Source organism: Vipera ursinii, assembly GCF_947247035.1.
Source record: "Vipera ursinii genome assembly, chromosome: 1".
Taxonomy (NCBI): domain Eukaryota; kingdom Metazoa; phylum Chordata; class Lepidosauria; order Squamata; family Viperidae; genus Vipera; species Vipera ursinii.
This window is the reverse complement of record NC_139512.1, coordinates 76,054,256-76,077,236: the sequence shown is the minus strand read 5'-3', so window position 1 is coordinate 76,077,236 and position 22,981 is coordinate 76,054,256. Positions and strand designations below refer to the sequence as shown.

The following is a 22,981-nucleotide window of genomic DNA, read 5'->3' as shown; positions in this document are numbered from 1 at the left end:
TAACAAAAGAAAAAGTAGAAACAAACTAAATAAAACTGAAGTTCAGTGAAATATGTTTAAAATGATGCACACCAGGAATTATTCAATTTCTTAAAATGTGACAATGATACAGCTCTCATAAAAGTTCTGTGAAATGATGAGAACAGAGGGAGCAATTAAGCATATCCATGGCCTATAATGTTAAAATGGGTTATATTTTAGAGCTGATGCAAAACTACTTTTTCAATTCAGCGAGCAACATAATTAAAATGTAAAATTATAACAACCCCACTGTGCTATAAGATTGTAGCTCAGCACACACTATCCCAACCTAAAATAAAGGCTTCATACAACTGGGCAACATGCATGACTGATGAAATGATTTAGAACCTGACCTTCAGTATTCATTGTGATGTATGCTACAAGGTTATCTTAATTCCAGACTCCATGGACAACTCTTCCAGTCTGCAATTTGGGAATAATGAATATTGGAATTTGTATTTGCAGGGTTAATTTAACAAATGTTTAATACTAAGAATTTATTTAAACCATGAACTCCTTGTCATCAAATATTCTGGGGTGAGGGGAAGGGGAAGAGAAAATATGAGCTGCATTTAGGTCTTACAAAGCAATCTATAACTTGTTGGTTTATCATTTCAAAAATATTTTTTTATCTGGTTCCTTAACACCTTCAGACGTACTAGAGCAGACATGTCAAACACAAGGCCCGGGGGCCGGATCCGGCCCGCAAAGTGGTTTCATGTGGCCCGCGAAGCCATTCTGGAAACAGTGAGGGAACGGCCCCCACTGCCTTGGCCCCGGCCCAGAGACCCTCCTTCTGCCAGAGATCCTCAGATCTGTCCCACTCCTGCCCAGGCCCCCATAGGCACCCTTGATGAGAACGATGTAGAGCTGGCCACGCCCACCCAGTAGGCCATACGCACTCTAGCCACGCCCACCCAGTAGGCCACGCCCACCCGGCCCCCTGAGGGCAACCGCAATGCTGATGCGGCCCTCAATGAAATTGAGTTTGACACCCCTGTACTAGAGCTTTTAACATGCTGCCTTCACTGGAAAAGCTGAGATACATTCAGAGATGTATCTGCCCTGAAATAACCCATACTGAACTGTATATACCAGGCATATCAAAACCCGCGTCATCACGTGACGTCGTGCGATGTATTGCAACTTTTTCGCCATTGCCGGCAATGGGGTGGGTATGGTTTTGGTGTGATGCATCCAGCCCGTGGGCTGGCAGTTTAACATGCCTGGTATAGACAGTCAAACATCAACACAGAAAATGCTTATGGCATTTGGTATCTTATCATAAACTACTTTTATGATAATATTTATGTAGTAAAATGGGTTATGAAACCTGCAAAATTTCAATTCCACAGGAGTCATCGGTCTTGGATTTTGGACACATTCTGTAAGTTAGCCCATTTAAGGTATCTTGGTTGAAAATGTTTTGCCCTATGGTGCACCATTTCACCCAATTAAAGGTTATAAGAATCAGAAATTTATTTAGTATATATTTTCCAACTAAGATCTGTTGTAGCCCTATTCTTCATCCCAAGATATATTTTTTAAAAAGTTTCTCAATATGAAATAGAAAAGCAATGAAACGGCAGGAAAAAAAACTTCAAATTATTTTAAAGCTTATAATTATTTTAAACATCCCAATAAGCAATAATGCTTTTCTGTAACACTAAAACAATTACTATTAAGTTCCAGGCATTGCTTTCTTTCGTTTCTTTTTACATAATCTACCACTGCCAAGAGTCATCTGGAGAAAGCTCTTGGCCAAAGATAAAAGCATAAGACAAATTGGTGTGAAACATGTTTGTACAAGAATAAATATGCACAAATATATACAAACATACAAACACATATAAAGTGGGTGTGGTTTTGCTTCCCACTCTATGAGCATATGGAGTACTGAATCAGTATTAGAGCATGTGACATTTTTCAATCACTCATGAGATTTAGTTTATCATCATAGAACTAAGGAGAAATTTCTGAAAGAACAATTAATCAGTGGAACAACTTGTCTCCAGAAGTTGCAGGTGCTCCATCACTGGAGGTTTTTAAGAAGAGACCGGACAGCTATTTCTCTGAAATGGTATAAGATTTCCTACTTGATTAGGGGATTGGACTGGAGGACCTCCAAGGTCCTATCCAACTCTGTTAATCTATTATTTAAGGAATGGGCCAAATGGTATGTCCACATAAAGCAGACATGTCAAACACAAGGCCCGGGGGCCGGATGCAGCCCGCAAAGTGGTTTCATGCGGCCCGCGAAGCCATCCTGGAAAAAAGTGAGGGAACGGCCCCCACTGATTTGGCCCTGGCCCAGAGACCCTCCTTCTGCTAGAAACCCTCAGATCTGTCCCACTCCTGCCCAGGCCCCCATAGGCACCCTTGATGCAAACGATGAAGAGCTGGCCACGCCCACCCAGTAGGCCACACCCACTATAGCCATGCCCACCCAGTAGGCCACGCCCACCCTGGCCATACCCACCCGGCCCCCTGAGGGCAACCGCAATGCTGATGCGGCCCTCAATGAAATTGAGTTTGACACCCCTGACATAAAGGGTCTGAGAGGTCTAAAATGAAACACCCGATAAAACTGAAAACAAAAATCGGTTAGATAATTGATGGTTTTTTTCAATAGTCAAAATACAACATTTACTTTCTTCAAAGACTGTCCTATTACAATTAATTTATTTTACAGAAAATTGTTGATGTTGAATATGGCAGAATTAAGTTTCCCTTGGAAAATCAGCAAGTTTTTATTGTCTCAGATTAAAAGTTTAATAGGATATTTTTACTGCTGAAGGTTAATTTTTTTTCAATTTCTCATTTACAGCATGCTGACATATATTAATGACACAGTAGTTTATAAAAACCTTTCTGAGTAGTGAAACTTTTGTAATGATTTATTGACAACAAATGTCTACTTTCTTTTACTCTCCGATTATTTGGCATATTACAAGTAAAAATATTACATGATATTAAAATCAAGACATCATTCAATAACAAGTGATCTCAAATAAGGTAAATAAATGCAAAATATGCAACTCTTCTAACTCATACAGCATTTCAAATACAAACTGAATTGTAATCCTTCCTACTAAGGGAAATGATTTAGCAATTATTGAACTGACTGAATTGCTATGCCCTCCAGTATAAATGATCACTTATTTTAGATTCAGCTTTCAACAAGTGGCCATTGAAGTAAGTAAACACATATTGGTTCTATAAATAACAGGCACGTTGACATGCAAATCTTACAACAGTCTGCCTGCAGTAAAACAGGGCATGATTTATCATAATTTCACTAAAGCTGCATGTCTTATGACAAATACTTACATCAAAAGTTGCCCAATTTGATTAATTTTGTTTTGAACATAGCAACAGTAAGAAAATAATACCTGCAACACCAGTCCTCAAAATTCCAGCCATTCCCAGTATTCTGTGGGCACGTGCACACTAGGCACCTGGCTTATACTTATAATGTTTGCAGCATCCCGCTGTCATGCAATCGCCCTTTGTGATCTTTCTTGCCTACTTCCTACAAAAAAGTCAATGAGGGAACGTGGGCAGGGAAGCTCGCAGTAAATCATTTATACCTTCCTCTGCCCAGCAGCAGCAGTAGCCACTCCCACACAGGCTGCATTCATGCCATACCTTGAGGGCCACTCATGCACTTGTTCCCATCTGGCAGCAATTCCCTCCAGCCCCCACTATGCCTTATCTGCCTACTGGTGAGCTGCCTGGAATTTGCTAAAAGTCCCATCATCTTCACTTAGCAAAGGCAATGGGGACTGTGGGATTAGTGTAATGCCATCATGTGATATCAGGCTTTACAACTGCATTGCTTAGTAACGGAATTTCCACTCATAGTTCCACTCATTAACTGAGTACTACCAAGGATTATCTGTATTCCTATCTTCTGCTATCTGCAATGTGTTTTAACTAGTAATATGTTCCAATCTAAAATATTACACAAGTGGCTTACAAGTGTAAACAGATTGTCAATTCTAGCAGCATTAACAGCAACCTTCTAGGTCTTTTAGTCCAACTCCCTACCCAAGGCAGGAGTCCTTATTCCAGTGTTTTTCAACCCTGGTGACTTTAAAATGGGTGGATTTTAACTCCCAGAATTCTGCATGTTCCATGATCTTGATGCTAACCCTCTGTTGATGCAGCGTAGAACTGTGTTGACACTTTGTGGTAGCTGCAGGACACTGCTGACTCATAATTAAGCAGTGAATGTGCCTACACACAGGACCTTACTTTTCTCACCACTGAACTGCACCTTGTTGGACAGGGGCCAATACTCAAGTCTGTTAGGCTCCTTCTGAATCTTGAGTCTAGTCTTCCAAAGTGTTGGCAATTCCCGCCAGCTTGTGTTGTCTGCAAATTTGATAAGTTCCCCTTTTATCCCCTCACCTAGATCATTTATGAAGATGTTGAAGAGCACTGGGCCCAAGACAGAATCTTGAGGTACCCCACTGCATGCTTCCCTCCATTGATGTAGCTCCATCGAGGCTACATGGTGAATGTGGTTGGTCAGTCAACCGCAAATCCATCTGGTAGTGGCACTGTCCCACGTTGTTCTATCTTACCAAAAAGTAGATTGTAGTCTACTTTGTCAAATGCCTTATTGAAGTCCAGGTACACTATATCCACAGTATTTCTCTGGTCCACTAATTTAGTCACTTTGTTGAAGAAGGCAATAAGGTTTCTCTGGCATGATCTGTTTTAACAAATGCAAACCCAGTCTTACTTTTTTGAATGCTCAATGTTTCACTCTTGCCTTCTATTACTGTTCTTGTACACAACTAGGCCTCTGCAGTTTTTTTCTGTCACATTAAAAGCACTCTTAAGTAAAAGAAACAAAATAAGATGTTCTTTAAAACATACAGACTTGATTTAACGTTCAACTGGGTTTTTTGTGCCACCAGGTTTTCTTTTACTCCTAATGACCACTTAGATTTTCTCCATGATGATCTATCCTTTACCTGGTCTTTAAGATCTTCTAATGATGCACTCCTCACCACTATAACTGAGTCCATCCATTTTGTTGCTGGTTGTTCCCTTCTTCTCTTTCCTTCCATCTTTGCCCACATTAGAGCCTTTACCAGAAATCAGGGTCTTTGCATAATGTATCAGAAGTAGGATAATTTGACAAATGACCATTTGTGCCTTGAAGAACTACTTTGGGTTGATTTGTTCAATGATCCATTGTTTATTTTCTTAGCTGTTCACAGCACTCTCAGGAGTCTTCTCCAACAACAGAGTTCAGAAGCTTTAATATTCCTCATCCCCTGCTTCTTCAAACTTTTACTTCCATAAAGTGTCACACAGAATACTATGGTTTGCACAGTTATGACTTTGGAGATATAGGCACATCATTATATTTGAATATCTTTTCCAACACTTTAATGGCTGCTCCATTAAGTGTTAGTCTGTGGCATATTTCTTAATGCTTATTCTATGTCAGACATGTCAAACACAAGGCCCGGGGGCCAGATCCGGCCTGTGAAGTGGTTTCATGTGGCCTGCGAAGCCATCCTGGAAACAGTGAGGGAACGGCCCCCACTGCCTTGGCCCTGGCCCAGAGACCCTCCTTCTGCCAGAGACCCTCAGATCTGTCCCACTCCTGCCCAGGCCCCCATAGGCACCCTTGATGCGAACCATGTAGAGCTGGCCATGCCCACCCAGTAGGCCATACGCACTCTAGCCACGCCCACACAGTAGGCCACGCCCACCCTGGCCATACCCACCCGGCCCCCTGAGGGCAACCGCAATTCTGATGCGGCCCTCAATGAAATTGAGTTTAACACGCCTGTTCTATGTGATGGTTAAGCTTAAAAGGCAGAAGCTATCCATCACTTTGATACCTTCATTGTCATTTTTAAGGATGACTGCTCTACCTATTATTAGTTTTAGCTTGTAGTCTTTACATTTAAATTGGACCCAGTTTGTTTGACCATGTTCTGTCCATATTGTGGTTCCCTGACCTGTACACAGACTTCTCATTTCGACAATGAGGTGTTATGGAATTCCCATTCTTCTCAGCACATTTTACAGTTTGATGTGATTGACACAATGAAAGGCCTGTCTATATTAACCTGGTTAGCTGGTGCAAGAAGATCATGAAGCAACAATAATTCACTGTAAGATGTGCAAAGAAAAATCATTTACCTGCAAGCAGGAACTAGTGGAACCACAAAATAGAGAAAGTCATAGAAAATGAAGAACTAAATTGCTCTAAGATTTTAGAATTCAAACTGACAGGCACCTATCACATAACACCCCAGACTTAACAACTGTTGATAAGATAAACAAAAAAAATCTGGACAACGGACATGGCAATAGGAGACAACAGAATAGAAGAGAAAGGACTAGAGAAGATAATAAAATACAAAGACCTGCAAACAGAAATCAAATGACTATGACCATAGCAAGCAAAGGTAGTACCAATTATAATAGGTGCCGTGGGTGCAATCCCAAAACAACTGGAGCACCACTTGGACACCATCAGCATTGACAAATTCACCATCAGTCAATTGCAAAAGGCAGTTTTACTCAGAACAGCTTATATCTTGCAACAATAAACATGACACCATCAAGCATCCAGATCTGCCTATCCCAGGCCCTTGGAAAGGACTTTATACACAGACAAAAATGCCAAATCCAATGTCAGGCCCCTCAAGTCATTCTTGGGACGCTGCCATTCTGTCGGGAGGGGCAAAGCTTTACTGTGTTGGGAGTGGGAAGTTGTGGGCTCTGGGATGTGTTTCCTCTGGTTTGTTCTTTCAACCTTTGATGTATCTCTTTGGGTGTGAAAGTGGGGAGGAATGTGCCTGGGGCCATCTGCCTTATCTCTGCTCCACTGGGAAGAGGATGCAATGCCTGGTAACAGTGCCTTATCGCTCTTTCAACCTTCCAGTTCCCATAACAACATCGCATGTGTGGATTGGCTAGGCACGAAGTGGGCACATGGGAGGGGTTTGAAGAGAGGGGTTTAATGTAACACTTTGCACGGGAAATATTCAGATCTTGCCTTTCTGCTTTCATTGTCTCTCAATAAAAGTTCATTTTGAAACAATGCCAGTTTCAAGAGTTCTGCTTTCTTGGGAGTATTAGCTGAGGTAGGACCTTGCATCCAGTCTGAATATCTGACTGACTGTGCAATGAACCATAGTAATAATAATATAATAAATTTGATTTCTATATACTCCATCAGGTGAAGTCCATGTATAGAAGCATCATTTTGATTATTAAGACAGTGTTAGCTATGAAGAAATAACCGAAGTAGCAGAAATTGATTAAAAATTAACACAGTGTAAAAGGAAACAATGGAGAAATCTTTACTTTCTATCTTCAATAGTGAATCAATTTTGATTGCAATCTTTTAAACAGTGAAACTCAAATACTAAATTAATTAGCATTCAATTTTCTATTTGAGAATATCTTTTTCCCACTTTTCTATGTTACATTCTTTCCATGAAAATATTTAGTAATCCTTGACTTATATGACCACAATTGGCACCAGAATTTCAATCCTTGAACAAAGTGGTCATTAAGTCATTAATGAGCAGATTCTTAGTAGACATCAGAAAGGTGGGGAAGGCCCTAGGAAGCTGAGAGCAGGCTGCATGCTAGTTGGGAGGTGCTGCAGTGCAGAGGTTGGGAAAAGAAGCCACATCTGCCCCAGTCTAACCCAGCAGTATGGTGAAAATGTGCCATGCCCTGGGAACTGTCAAATGCCCAGCAAGCTCCAAGGCAATCACTCCCCACACAAAGGGCAAAACACCAAGCCCCAGCGCAGGCTTGCTATGGGGCAGAAAGGCAGGAAGCACATAGGCCACAGGGATGGGTCAACCATTAAAGCCACTGCAAGCTGTCTTTCCCCAACTATGACAACCACAACCAAACCATCCTGCCAATAACTTCCTTCATAAGCACCACTTATGGTTTAACTTTCTGCTTGCACCTCTCAGGGTCTCAGAGATAGTGGGTAGAAGGAATTGTAGCACTCCACAGTTGCTCGTAAAAGTATGACTGCCAAATGCCTGAATTTCAAGGACTCCTTGTACTTTAGAATCCTGCTGTCCTAAAATTTTGCTTCAGTCAAGCAAAGCCTTTTCTTCTCTTCTAATCAAATAAAACTATGTATTTTGCTAAATTACCATGAAAGCCAAGTAAAATAGCAACAATTTTTATTGTAAGATTTTAAAATGTCTAGCTTTTTCCTCTGTGACACTGTCCAACAAAGATTTTGCTTCCTTAACACCATTTGGGTCTATCTTATAGATCTCCAGCTACTAATCACTAATCTATAAATTAAACTTATTATGTACCATTTTACAGAAATCTTATGGTTTTGCAATGTATACCTTCCAATACCTATTGGCTATGCTGCACACCTGAAAGGAACATACAAAAATGTGGACCTATTGTTGAAGCACATCAGATACATCAAGTACAAATGGAATATCTGTGGATATCTAAAAGTGATGGCTCTAATGCAGGGGTGTCTGCCCGCGGGACGGACGCATCACAACAAAACCGCACCCACCCCATTGCTGGCAATGGGGAAAAAGCTCCGATACGTCACGTGACGTCGTGAGTTTGACATGTCTGCTCTAATGCTTGAAAAGCAGATCAGATATACCAAGTACTGTTGTTACATATGTGATTGGGACATCCGTGCAAGAGAGCCTCATTATATTAAAAAGATATAGCCTCTCTGAAAGAATTTGCTTCCAGGACATAAATAGGTGATACATGAATCACTTGTTGAAACAAAAAATATATTTTTGCCTCCATGTCATATAAAACTTGGACCGATAAAAAAAAATGTGAAAGGTATGAACAAGGAAGGTGAAGGTTTTCTTATTTGAGACAGATGTTTCCAAGAATGATGATGCAGAAATTAATGAAGAGATTTTTGTTGGTCCACAGATCAGATACATCATCAATGACAAGTGGTTCAAATGTTTGGTGGGCGCTAGAGAAAATTAACTGGAAAGCATTTAAGGATGTCATTGAGAATTTTCTTGGCAACAATAGAGCACCAAACCAGTTGCAAGACCATGAAGTGCAACATGTCACACTTGAACTTCTTTCCCAAAAATCTAGGTGCAGTCAGTGACAAAAATGTGAAAGGTTTCGCCAGGGTATTGCTATAATGGGAAAATAGTATCAAGCCAACTGATCCACTAATCCATCAATGCTGGTTCACTATTGTTGGACACTGCAGCAAAATGCATTTGACATGGAGTACCAAAAAAAAAAGGGGGGGGGAGACACGGTGGCTCAGTGAGTTAGGACGCTGAGCCTGTCGATCAGAAGGTCGGCAGTTTGGCGGGCCGAATCCCGAGTGCCGTGTAACAGAGTGAGCGCCTGTTACTCGCCCCAGCTTCTGCCAACCTAGCAGTTCGAAAGCACGTAAAAATGCAAGTAGAAAAATAGGGACCAAGATGGTGGGAAAGTAACAGCGTTCCGTGTGCCTTTGGCGTCTAGTCATGTCGGCCACATGACCATGGAGACGTCCTCGGACAAGTGCTGGCTCTTGGGCTTTGAAACGGAGATGTGCACCGACCGCTAGAGTCGGAAACGACTAGCACACATGTGCAGAGGAACCTTTACCTATCTTTACAAAGAAAAATCAGCAACAAAACAAAAATATATGAACAAAAGTTCACATATTTTAAGATTCATTTTTCAAACCTTTGGAAAGATTTGTTTTCCAGTGTCATATAAATATAAATTTATATTTATATTTATACAATTTAAGTAATGAATGTTACTTTTCAAGGTCATTTTGTAAAAGTATAAACAATTCAGACTGATATGGTCAAACTACATAGTGTTTTCTTTAAATTTATAAAGAGTACAAGCATGTCAGGAAACAATAAAATAATGCAAATGATGAAACAGGTGAGGTTTTCAACAAGACATTTTATTAAAAACTGCATCTGTTAATTTAAAAACCCAGCACTTAACATAAGCAGCCAAACATTTGTCAAAACAAATTTCTTATATTACCGTAAAGAATGTAAGAAAAATCAGTAAAAATTCCAGAATAAAACACATCATCACAGCAACTGAAGTTGGAAAAAAATACAATACATTCAACGGGGAAGTTGATCAGTATTCATCCAAAAATAGCAAAGAAGTCTCTATGTGGTAGAGCAAATCCAAAGTTCATTTTTGATAAGTCAAATAAATTCAGTGGCAATACAACTGATATTTTATCTATAGATAAATAATAAAATCAATCTTTACATTCAGCAGCTAGTGAATTTTTAGAGTAAAAAGATGAGTGAAAATAGCTTAGATTAATTTGAAACAAATCAGGATTGATTGGTCCATATAAGGTGGGGAGAGGTTTTAAGAGAAATACTTGTCCAATATTTGATTCTGAAAGAAAATAAAGTAATCTCTATATTGTATATGAAGAAAGGATAAAAAGAAACAGTTTCTTCTTTAAGACTTAGTAGCAAGTATACAGCTAAGAGAGATTAGGTGTGTGTGTGTGTGTGTGTGTGTGTGTGTGTGTGTGTGTGTGTATGTGTGTGTGTGTGCGTGCGCATATGACTGGATACTACCTAAAGGTGTCCTGGACAGGCTAGTCCTCTGGGAGCACCAGACTGCCAATTCTTATCTTTATGGTCACTTTGAAAATGTGTATGTGTATATACATACACCCACACACCCACATAAACACCTACCCACACCCACTCCCACACATAGCACTTTAAGGACTCATAAAACAATCCAAGTATTCCATTTTGTCAACGGATAATTCCAAGCATATACCCATTCAACAAATAATCAGATCAAAAGCAAAGCACTAACATATTTTTTAAAATTCAAATTCATATTTAAAAAAATTATCTTTTAAAAATATTCTCTTCCCAATGTTTATTTTGGCTCCCCATAATTCCCCTTAGGTAAATGTAACAGACCAGCAACAGTTTTTATCTTCCTTGTGTATCCAGGGAAGCTTATATCATATAATATTACTTAGTACTTAGTACATATTTACAAATTTATTACTATGCCTGTGCTATCATACACTATATGAACAAGCTATGTTTCTTATTTCTAAACATTCTTCTTCATTGCTTGAATCTTCATTGCTTTGTCAATATATAGCCACCTTTAAATCGTTTCTGTTGCTATCAACTGCTTTGCTAAACTGCTAATGAAGTATTAGCTTGGCAGTTTCTCAACCTGGGCTGGGGAGAGAAAATGTGCTTTACCAGCGCTTGGCTGGCTGTACAAATAGACCTTGACTTACAAACAGTCACTTAACGACTGTTTGAAGTTGCCATGGTGAGTTCACATTCAGAGTCAAAGGAGGGAACCGACGATCAGAGCCAGCTCCAGAAATGGTAACAGGCAAGCAGCCACCTCCAGCTCCATCCGACGGACTGCCATCTAATACACAGGGTAACTAAGGAGGTAGGGTAAAATCACAGACACATGCTAAATCACTTTGAAATAATAGAAAATACTTGTAGCTCGGGTTTTAGATTTTGACAGTGGTTTGCTCTCCAAATTTGTTGCACATTTAGTTTCTGAATGTTTCATTACCAGACTAGGCAACACCAGCAGGATTTTTTCATCCTATTCTAAGGACATGCCATCTCTCTCTGAAGATGAGTGTGGAATTACTACCCCCTCCCAAAGCAAGGCTCCGGCTGCAAAGAGATTCTTTGAGACCGTTCACACAGAAGGAATCTCATCCAGCTAAATGGGTTACAGAGGGCCTGCTTCTATTAACATTCAAGCTCTCTTTTGACAACCACCCATTAAAGGTTCCATTCCATGTGCCTTGACTCGGAACCTCATAATCTTGACATTGAACCTGGACTGACTGACGAATCTGCGACAAATGTTGACCTTCAGACTTCACCTGACACCTTCTTCTCCATGCCGCTTTGATCTGGAAGACTTGCAAGCCAAACTTACTAAATCTGGGAAGGGGAAGCAGGGGAACAGGGACTGCAAATGTGTGTGTTTGCAAGCCTAGCTTAATAAAGAGAACAAAGCCACCCTTTTGTGTATTTGTATGAGATTGCCCTGGGACAAAACAAAAGTTACACACAACAGACTTCAAAACAACTTATAATCCATACATTGCTGCTCCTCCCCATCACATGATCTCATTTTGGGCATTTGTCAACTGGCTCACATTTAGAACCAGTTTCAGCATCCCACAACTGTGACTTTGCCACTTTCTGGCAGAATACAGTGACTTGCTTTACAACTTAATAAGAGAGTCATAAAATTGAGCCTGGTCACTTGGGGGCCTGATTAATAACCACAGCAACTTATGACCAACATTCTGGGCTTAACTGTGGTTGTAAGTTGAGGACCACCTGTCAGCAATATTGCTGCTGGAGTAGTGAAGCCGCTGGGCTCTGCTTCTCCCATCAGCTGGTTTAATTAAGTCCAAATCTGCTCCTCCTTTACCACCAGTTGCCTGTTGAGCTGACAACCGCTCCAGTCCTTCAACTGCAAATTCTTCCTTTCTGCTCCCCTGCACAAAACAAATCTTCCTCCACATACCTAGATTCTGCCATTTCCAGCATTTTCCTTTTATAATTGGAAACCAGGTGTGATGTAATGATCTTTGTGTTGCCTAAAAGTTCCAGGGGAGAAAAGGAAGCAGGACAAGCTCATGCTGGCCACTGCAAACTTTTCTTTCCTCATCCTATCATGTAAAACAATGAGTTATGTAATCTTGTGTCATATGTACCTCGGTACTTAGCTTTTTTAAATACAGAGAATTCAGCAAGTCGTCTTCAAAAGATATGACTATTCTTAAGTTGTGACTGTGTGCACTTTATTTCAGAGGGTGGCTGGTAGAACGCTATATCTGTATCTTCTTTACTATAGGTTTCCAGTAGACTGTTTCTGAATATAATTAAGATGTTCATGTTTTCTATAGAAAGAGTTCAATTGTCTCTTAAATGTGAACAGAAAGTATTTGGGAATAATTCAGTGGGCAAATCACTTATATAAGCTTGGAAATGGTGAGAAAAAAGAAAATAGTGAAAAATAGTCAGGTTTTCAGCAATCTTATCACAAAAAAGATTTTTGAATTCATCTGATATTTTAGTATTCTTTCCTGAAATCACATGCAAAAAGATAAAATTTTCAGAAGCGCAAACTCAGAAGTTTTCAACAATTTAAATTTTGTATTATTTAATCTGATGTTACTCAAGTTTTTTATTTATTTATATTTATTAGATGATCAACTCCAATGGATCCTTAGGTACTTCACCTTCCTGTCTTAACAGATTTTGATATGTCAACTATTTATCTTTGCCTCTTATTTCTTTTTTATATAATGCTTCCTGTGCTGAGACCTATAAAGGTATTTTCAGGCACAATTTAATATACTGAATATGGCACTCTCCCATGATGTTTTAAAATCTACATTACGTTTATCATACTATAAACCCCCCATGTTAACCAAATCTCAGTTACCTTCTCCTAATTCTAGCATTATTTTATTTCTGAGCAGGACCCTTTTTTTTATCCAGACCAAACACATTATTTGAAGTAAACTCTCTGGAGAAGGTTCTAATGTTGGGAAAGGTGGAAGGAAATAACATGGACGGACTCAGTTATAGTAGCAATAGGTGCATGATTGGAAGTTCTAAGGAACCAAGTTAGGGACAGTTCATCAGGGAGAAATATTTATGTTGTTCCTAAAAGTCGACACTGTCTGGATAGCACATAATCAATCAATACTACCATACTGACTAGGCTTCAGAACTGATGTTGTATTTTTCAGCTCTAAAAGTCATTTGTTTTATTACTACATTGTATCATATCTTTTCTTTAGAAATGGAAAGTAAATACCGTATTTTAATCTCACTCAACAGCCTTATGAGTTACAATAAAAGACAATGACAGGCCTAAACTTCCCTAGTAAGGTTTATCATCATTTGGATATATAAAGCTGGGTCTTCTTAATCCTAGGCCAAAACCTAAGGTGTTATACACAGTGGAACACTTACAGAGCCTCTGCTGGTGTCACGTCAATCTTCTCCCACTGGAACAGACTAAAAAATGAATGTACAAATTCATTCTGTACTCTTCCAAACTTCAAAGGACCAACAGTTCTACATTTAAATATTTGTTCTATATTAGATAATGCATCTGTATATAATGCTCTATTTCTTGGACAACTTTCCCAAAGGAATTGCAGCTAGTTACTTGCAAAACACTTAAAACAACTGTGCTAGCTCAGAGTCAGAAGTTATTAGCACAATTGCAGGAAACTGCAATTGGTCAGGCATGGTAAGTGTCAAATTACAAAACTATCTTGAATTTGTTCATAGAATTCTGTACTGAAAAACTGCAAAAGATATGAACATTTGTATTTTCTGAAGAATCCCTCTCCATTTTAATAATATTTAATTCTTTCTCAAAAAGTTTTGCTTCATTGGCAATCAAGTCCATTTAGAATATATTCCACAGCATAAGTTCTGGCCATTTTTATATCACCAACAACTATATTATGAAAGATATGTCAAATATTCTTTATTTTAAACAATCTGTTTTAAAGTCAACTACTCCTAAATGGGAAAAATGGCTTTTACAAATTGTTATGCTCTTGTAAACAGTGCTGGCTAGGACCAAAAGGTCAGATTTTCTCACAAATTTCCATGAAAATATTGATTTTGAACATTTTACACAAATCAACGGACTACCTGATATTTCAGTTTCAAAAAGAAGATTCCTTGGTATCTAATGTGTTTGGCTTATGTACAAGTCAAATGAACAAGCACAAGTTAAAATGATCTTTGAATAATTAAAAACTTCTGAAAACAAAGAATTAGTAAATTGTTATCAGTACATTCTATTCAGCATTCCTTCCCCACCATTTTTTCTGTGGTTTCTCCACATGCTGTTCAAAACTATTTTGGAAGGCCCTCTAATCATTTGGAGCAGATTTAAGTGTAAAGGGAACTACAATAGGAGAACATTTAATTTGCAAGCATCTGTTCCACTGAGAGAATATTAGTTTTAGACATAGCTCAATATATACATACCTCCTTAAATTTTGTGCTTTCCCGTATACAGCTGAAAACAAAATACTGTTTGCTTAATGTCACACTTCTTTCATTACTCTTTAAAATTTCTCCTGAACTGTAGGGAAGGAAAAATCTAATAAAACTGATAATCCTTAAAATTGCAAATAAAAGTACAAAAAAAAATATTCTTCACCTGCAGTGTGTCATAGAGGTCAGTGAACCATGTAAACCAATTTTGTATAGATCTATTCTCATGATCTCTCCAGAATAAATGTGTCAAAATAAGTTCTATGTATTTTAGTTTGAAAAGATATGTTGTTACATTATATTCAAAATAAGGAAGTCCCCCGCCCTTTGCTCACAATTAATATAAGGGCGGAAAGATGTTGGTTGACTTATTCCATCGCATCCCATGGGTTGGGAACTGCTTCAAACATTTATAAAAACCAAAATAGCAATAGAAATATATACATAAACTAAAAGCCACAAATTATGAAAGCAGAATAAAACCGTAACTTAAAAAAATGTTAGCAAGATTATAATTTCTAGAGGGATACTGCAATAAAATAAATGTACAGGTTAACCAATTTATTGTCCATACTATGATTTACTTTAGTAATGGTCATGCTTAAATTATATTCATTTAACTGTATTTAAATAGTGCTCATGTATATGGTCATGTTTTTGTATAAAATAATAAAAGCTATTATTCAAGTTATGATTTGTATATTTCCTTGATAATTTGTAGCTTGACTGTCCCCTATTGCTATCAAAATGAATGTGTAGTGACGTTACTCAAATGTATGTTCATTATTGGGCAAAAGTACTCAAAAACATGCAAACAGGAAGAAAAAAAAACTTCATTTGCTTCTTTATCTCTCTGTTTTTCCATTTATAATATGCCTATATTTATGGGCTTACAACAAACTTAAAAATTATCTATATGGAAAGAAAGAAAAGAAAGTAAAAGAGAAAAAAATAGAAATAAAAATAGTTATGCTCCTACTTGTAAAAGTGCTTTGGGAATATAGTTTACAATATAATTTGACTTCAGGCAACTTTAACAATATTTGCAATAAACTAGTGTTTTTAATTACTATCTTAAATAGAGCACAAATTTGTAATAATAACAAAAAGGATTTCTTCCACCAACCTCTACAAAAGGAGGGGTGAACACAATTAAAATCTTTGAAACCTTACAACTTGTGGATTCTCAATTTGTTATAGATTCTCCTATAGTATTGATAATTACTTCAGATAAATATGGTGACAAAGGAAACACTTTTCTTTTAACAAAAGTAACTTTTCATATGTAGACAAAACTTTTTCAACCATTAAATTTAAATTCACTAAAATAATTAAAATTTGGAAATAGATTTTTGAAGACAAGTGATTACTTGTAGATAATTTTGTTCGTGCTATCACTCAATCACTTCAACAGAGGTTTCACAGCAAAGATAGGCAGGTGTAAATAGCAAAGCACTAGTGCTCCCTTTTTGCAGTACCAGTAAACAAATGAATGTCTGAGAATTCATGATATTTTCTTGCTCTCCAATTACACTGCTCATTGATGAACACCAACACCACCCCACTTCTTGGAACAATCAAGAAAAAAGAACCCCCAAAAGAAAATGTTCTAATAAATACTAAGTGTTTCATTATTCACTATGCTACACTTTTTTTCATATTCGGAGAGAACAAAAAGAAGTCATGAGTTCTCAGACATTCATTTGTTTACTGGTACAGGTAGTCCTTGACTTACAACCAAAATGAAGCCAAAAATTTGTTGTTAAGTGAGACATTTGTAAAGTGAGTTTTACTTTCTCCTCATGGAATTCCCAGCCAATTCCAATGTCCAACTCCCTAATCCAGTGTCTAGAATAGTCATGTGATTAGTCTGGGCTAGTTACATAGGCTTCACTGATATTTTGTAGCAAATACTACTCCTATCCCACTATCTCTGGATTTCTTTTCTTCTTTCTTCTATTTCTTTTTTCTTGCAGCCTTTTTTACTCCACCTTTTTTTGACCAGCCACCACCAGGCCACACTTTGAATCTCAAGTGCCAACAGCTTCCCGTTCTAAGATAGTCATGTTCCTTCTTTATAGGCTCTGACTCTTCCCTTTACCTAGATATACATGACAACAGAGTAAGAACATACATGCAGAACATGAGTAATGTACCAGCTGGTTTGAGAGACAGCTTTGCTGTTACAGCCATCTTCTTGTAGCAAAGCTGGCTTTAAAACATGTGGCAGCCTGAGATAAAGGATCAAATGGAACCTCTATCTGATTTCATGAGCACATTTCAATTCAAGTAACATTTAGGACAGGACAGTTATCTTTTACTATGATGGAGGTTAGCAACAGAGCTTAGGGGATATAGAGCTGGCAGCAAAAAACCATACAGCACTACACCCTTGTTACTGTATATTAACTCACAGACCTCATGTAAGCGGTATAGTTGACCCTGAGAACTGTTAAGGGATTCAAATACTGTTTTAAGTTACATATAAAGAAGTACTGAAAGTCAGTTTGGTGTAGCAGTTAAGCCATCAGGCTAGAAAATGTCCCACCTTAGGTGCAAACTGGGTGACCTTGAGCTAGTCATTTAACTTATTTTAATCCCTTTAAAATACCTGTGCTTTTAAATTATTTCTATTCTAGGGGCAAACCTTTAAAAGAAAAAAGAAAAATTAACTTTGTATGGAAAGACATGTCAAAATTCACCAGTACAAATTTAAAGTACAAATTCAAAAAAATAAAATAAAAAGCATTATCTGAGTCATCACATACAGTATGACTACCCAAGTAGCTGAAACTACATGAGTTCTATTTCTGTCAAATTCACTATGAAATTTAGGTCAAAATATCACTTCACGATCCCTTTTTCTTAATTTGTCAAGATAATATCGACACTACAGTATAAAATACTTTCCAAATGAAAATAGCTTGTATACAAAGTTCTATGGAGAACTTTTAATACTTGTAATCAGTTACAATTACTTGTAATTCAATCAAAGCCTCCTGGAAGCACAAGCTGCACTGTTCTTATGTAACAGTTTTTATCACATATATATATCAATAAAAGATTAATAGTTTAAAAAATGGAATATTTTCCCAAGGGTCAAAAATAAAATAATGTTACTGTTGTTACATGGTTTTTGTTACAGAATGCAGATTTCCACAATGGAGGATCTGTGATACAAAATTATGAAAATACCATTTATCTATTTTAACAAAATTATAAACACCATCCCAATACAGTAATCTATTTTATCTCTATTTCTGTAAAGAATAATTGCAAATTCTTTTATTAGTATATGAAACTTTTCTGAAACTGTTAGAAAACACTGTGGGCTAACCAAGGAATTTACTAACTTAAAAATAATTCACTGTATTAATTAATGTGAGAAATTTAAGTTACTGATTGCATTTGCCATGAAAGCAGAATTAATTCCCATTATACAGATAGTTCATTGCAACTTAAGAGACTTGATCATTCTTTTTTTCTCAGAAAAAGAAGTTAGAGGTTACAATTTCTCCTAAGTATGAAAATTACCCCCCACCCCACCCTTAAAACAATTGGATAATAAAATTCATGGTACAAAACTAATATAACTTTTACTGAAAATCCAAAACTAAGCCGTCTTTTTCCATATCACCATAGACCCAGCTACTTCAACACTGATCTAACATCAGATCAGTGCTGCATAGTAAATTTTCTAGCATTAAAGTAAGATTTCAAACGGTAAAGATCAATTCAATATTCAATAGCCATCTAATTTGGACAATATAAGATAAATGAGTCATAATGAATAATTAAAATTTTCTTTTAAATGTAAAAAATGTACATTTAATATTTCAAGCAGAAGCTAATATATTAAAATATCATGTTAACAAGACCAACATTTTAAATATGATAAAAGTATATATGTATAGTTTGCAACTCAAATTTAATGGTGCATCATACTTGTACTTCAGATAGGAAATATTAAAACTTATGTATACTCTGATGTATAGAATGTTGCTGTATACAAAGCTGTATACGTTGTTTAACCGTTTTGTTTGGTCTATATGCCATTTTTTTTGAAGAGGAAATTTCCAATAAAATTATAATTTATAATTTATTAAATAAATAATTTATTTTATTACATCTAACATTAGAACCATCAAAACCATTAAAAGGCACAACAAAGAACGCTCTTCCTGCGTCAACTCAGAATGTTCAGACTGTCCCAGGAGCTGTTGATACAGTTTAATGGAGGAATTACTGAGTCTGTCATTTGTTCTTCTATAACTGTCTGGTTTGGTACAGCAACCAAACAGGACAGATACAGACTTCAATGGACGCAGAAAAAACCCTGCAACCAGCCTGCCTTCCACTGAGGACCAGTATACTGCATGGGTCAAAAGGAGTCAAAAACAGTCATAAACTGTTTCAAATTCAAATAAACTGTTTCAAATTCTCCCCTCAGGATGCCACTAAGAAGCACTGCATGCCAAAACAACTAGCCACAAAGACAGCTTTTTTCCTAGTGCCATCACTCTGCTGAGCACCTAATTACCACAGTATTGTCTTATGTCTAAGGAGATTTACCCATGTAGTATGGCTTATCCTTCTCATCTTTTCCACTACTTTCTCCTATTGGTATGTTTTGATTATATTACCCTTGCTGTTTATATGTACACTTGTTTGTATGTACATGTTGTTTATATGTTTGTATGTACAGTGTTGTTTGTATACTGAGAACTTATGCACTGGCGACAAATTCCTTGGGTATCCAATCACACTTGGCCAATAAAGTTATTCTGTTCTACATTCTATGTTCTATTCTACTCACCAGAAAACGTCTTGCAGCTATTATCATACAGAGAACTAATGCAATATATTTGGTAGGAATATAAGGTTTAGTAATATTTACAGAAAAATAGATGCAGAAAAGAGAACTCAACCTCTAAAATTCATTCTATAATAATAATAATAAATAAATAATAAGTTATCTTCCAGAATTGTTAGATTTTACCGTATTGCCACCAAATACTGTATGACTGATTCAGTCTTATTGTGTTTCCAACTGTTTTTAGAAAAGGAATTATCTGTTTTGCCAATGAGTACTAGATTAATTTATCAATCGCAAAACAACTTAGACCAATTTTCTCTAATATTAATGGTAAACTTAATCTGTCTCTCAGTCATTGTTACAAGTCAATTGTCCTGTTTAAATCATAAAATGTTTAACTTGATTTCTAGATCATGTTTCAGTAACGACTTAAAAATAAGCTCCAAATAAATGTTCTTAGTTTTGTATTATAATTTGCTAAAATTCAGTTAGGTTTCTAGGCATACCACTGTATTTCTTACTTTGTTTTTAATTATTCTGAAGATATTGAATTACTTAGGTAATTGTAACTATTCTGAAGACTCTTGAATCTTTTATTAAGAAACAGCTCTTTTATTATATATTAAATATCTCTCTAGTAATTCATCAAATACTTTGTACATTCATCTTCATGAAAATAAGTAACTAACATTGAGACAAGAGGCAGTAAGTCTGGGTTGATTCTTCTCCTGTATTTCAAATCTATACTTTTAATATGCTGCTTATGATTGAACTGCATATGTAGGTTTTATATTTCAATAACTATCAAGCCAAAAATATTTATGCAAAATGCTTACCTCAAGAGAGGTAACCCAGCTGTACAATGGTATAATTTAGTCTGTGATCCAATTTAGACAGATGGCTTGATAATACAATTTAAAATTTGGTAATGCCAATATATACAATTCTCTCAAATCTTGGCCCTTGGTCTCTTCTTTGATCTTATAAAATTATTTGATTCTGTATTTTGTTATACCAGGTCTTCAATTCTTATTGGGTTCATGTAAAATAGAAATTTGAAAGTATTGATTTTTACTGCTGTTCTTCCTAACCAGGGAGAATTTTAACTTTCTCCATATTAAAATAATTGACTTTTTTATTTTTCCAAGTCTGAAAATCATTATTTTTTATTATTTTTTGTAAGAATATTCTGAGGTACATAATTGGTTTAACAGTACTAAGCCCTCGTTTGCTACAGATATTATTTTTCTTCAGATAAATTCCACACATTCAATTGAACTTTTTTTTATTTAATACCCAGATATAAATCACATTGCTTTATACAGTATTCCATAGTATCTATCCAGTTGATTCTATCCTGCAGGGGTGATGCAGTCTGGGTGTCCCCCACCTACTTCTTTTGTCCTTTTGAGTTAGTGTTGACTCCTGGTAACAGCCTGGACTAATCCCTGCAGCTTTCTTGGCAAGGCTTTTCAGAAATGGTTTGACACTGCCACCTTCCTAAAACTGAGAGACAGTGACTGGCCCAAGGTTACCCAGGTAGTGGGACTAGTAATTATGGTGTCCAGGTTCCCAACCAGACGCATTAACCACTACAACCAACTGGTTCTTCCCTTTAATTTGTTGTTCAGAAGGGCTTAAAGACAAGGATCTTTGCCCAGGGTTTGAGCAAGGAAGAATTAAGAGTTAAGACACTTCATCCCTGTCCAATCTGTCATTCTCACCATCTGTTAAACTGTTATTATTGTATTTTCTTTGTTTTAATTGTTGTGAATTCCCCAGAGCCACTGGGACTCAAGGCAAATTTGATAAATATTAATTGCTCCAACACTGGAGGTTTTTAAGAAGAGACTGGACAGCCATTTGACTGAAATGGTATAAGGTTTCCTGCCTGAGCAGGGGGTTGGACTAGATGACCTCCAAGGTCCCTTCCAACTAATTATTATTATTATTATTATTATTATTATTATTATTATTATTATTATTATTATTATTTCTTTAAAAATTTATTCCAACACAATTTTTATACAGACCTCATCCCGATACTGCGATGGCAATTAACAAATGTAATTCACTGAGCATCTGAATATAATTTAGAGGCATACATTAACCAAAGAATGTTGCTCCTACTTCTGCTTCATGTAAAAGTGAGATGGGTGGTTATATAAATCAAGTAAATAAATACATTAAGTCCTCTGTATAACTCAATATACTATATGATCTAAACATTTTTTTTTTGGTTCTATTCAGAACCTTCCAGAATTAAGAAAAAATGTCAAGGAGGCTTTAGGAAAAGTTTCTGACAGGGGATTATGAATTCTGCCTGTATTTATTTAGGCTTATAGGCCACTTCAGTTGTAACCAATTCTAAGTATATTATTCTGATTCCCTTCCCTAAATATTTTTAAAGATCAATATATGTATTTGATAGACAGAATATTATTGGTTTATAATTTTACTTATGTTGATTCTTGTTTTTACCGTTATTTTGACCACCCAGAGTCACTCTGGCAAATAGTTGACCATATAAATTGTTTTTTTTATTCATATGCATATCAAGAGATTTCTTCCTTGAATGCTCATATGTATATACATGCTCCATAGTACCTTGTAGTATCAGTCAAAAATTCAGGACTGATATATATTTGAAAACATGTGACAGGCCTTTCAAACATGTAATGTAACATGCTCAAGCTATAAAATAAACTGAGAAGTTATGCTCCAAATTCAAGAATAAAACTAATTACAACAGATACATTGTAAGATAATGCTCAATTGAGGGTTTTGGAGGCCAAGAGTTACATTTAGCCTTATGTAGCACATTAAGATAGATCTATCTATCTATCCATCCATCAATACAGTCCCAAAACAATGCAATGCACAAAAAATATAATAAAACACAAAATAAGAATTACACAGCAGTAATGAATTTCTCAATTATAAGATTTAACAATAGAAAGCTTTCCTGACATCTTCCCTTTTTTAATTCCCTTCCTAAATAGTGGAAGTGAGGGCACATCATATGCATCTTTTGGGAGAAAGAGATTGGAAAAGGCTGTTCCAGAAGGGAAAATTAACCCGT

General features: G+C 36.6%; 1 protein-coding gene across 1 annotated transcript in view; it reads right to left on the bottom strand.

Annotated features, from left to right (window-relative positions):
• Positions 1 to 22,981, bottom strand: part of PHF21A (PHD finger protein 21A) — a 137,704-nt gene that overhangs the window by 57,613 nt on the left and 57,110 nt on the right. The window lies entirely within an intron of this gene.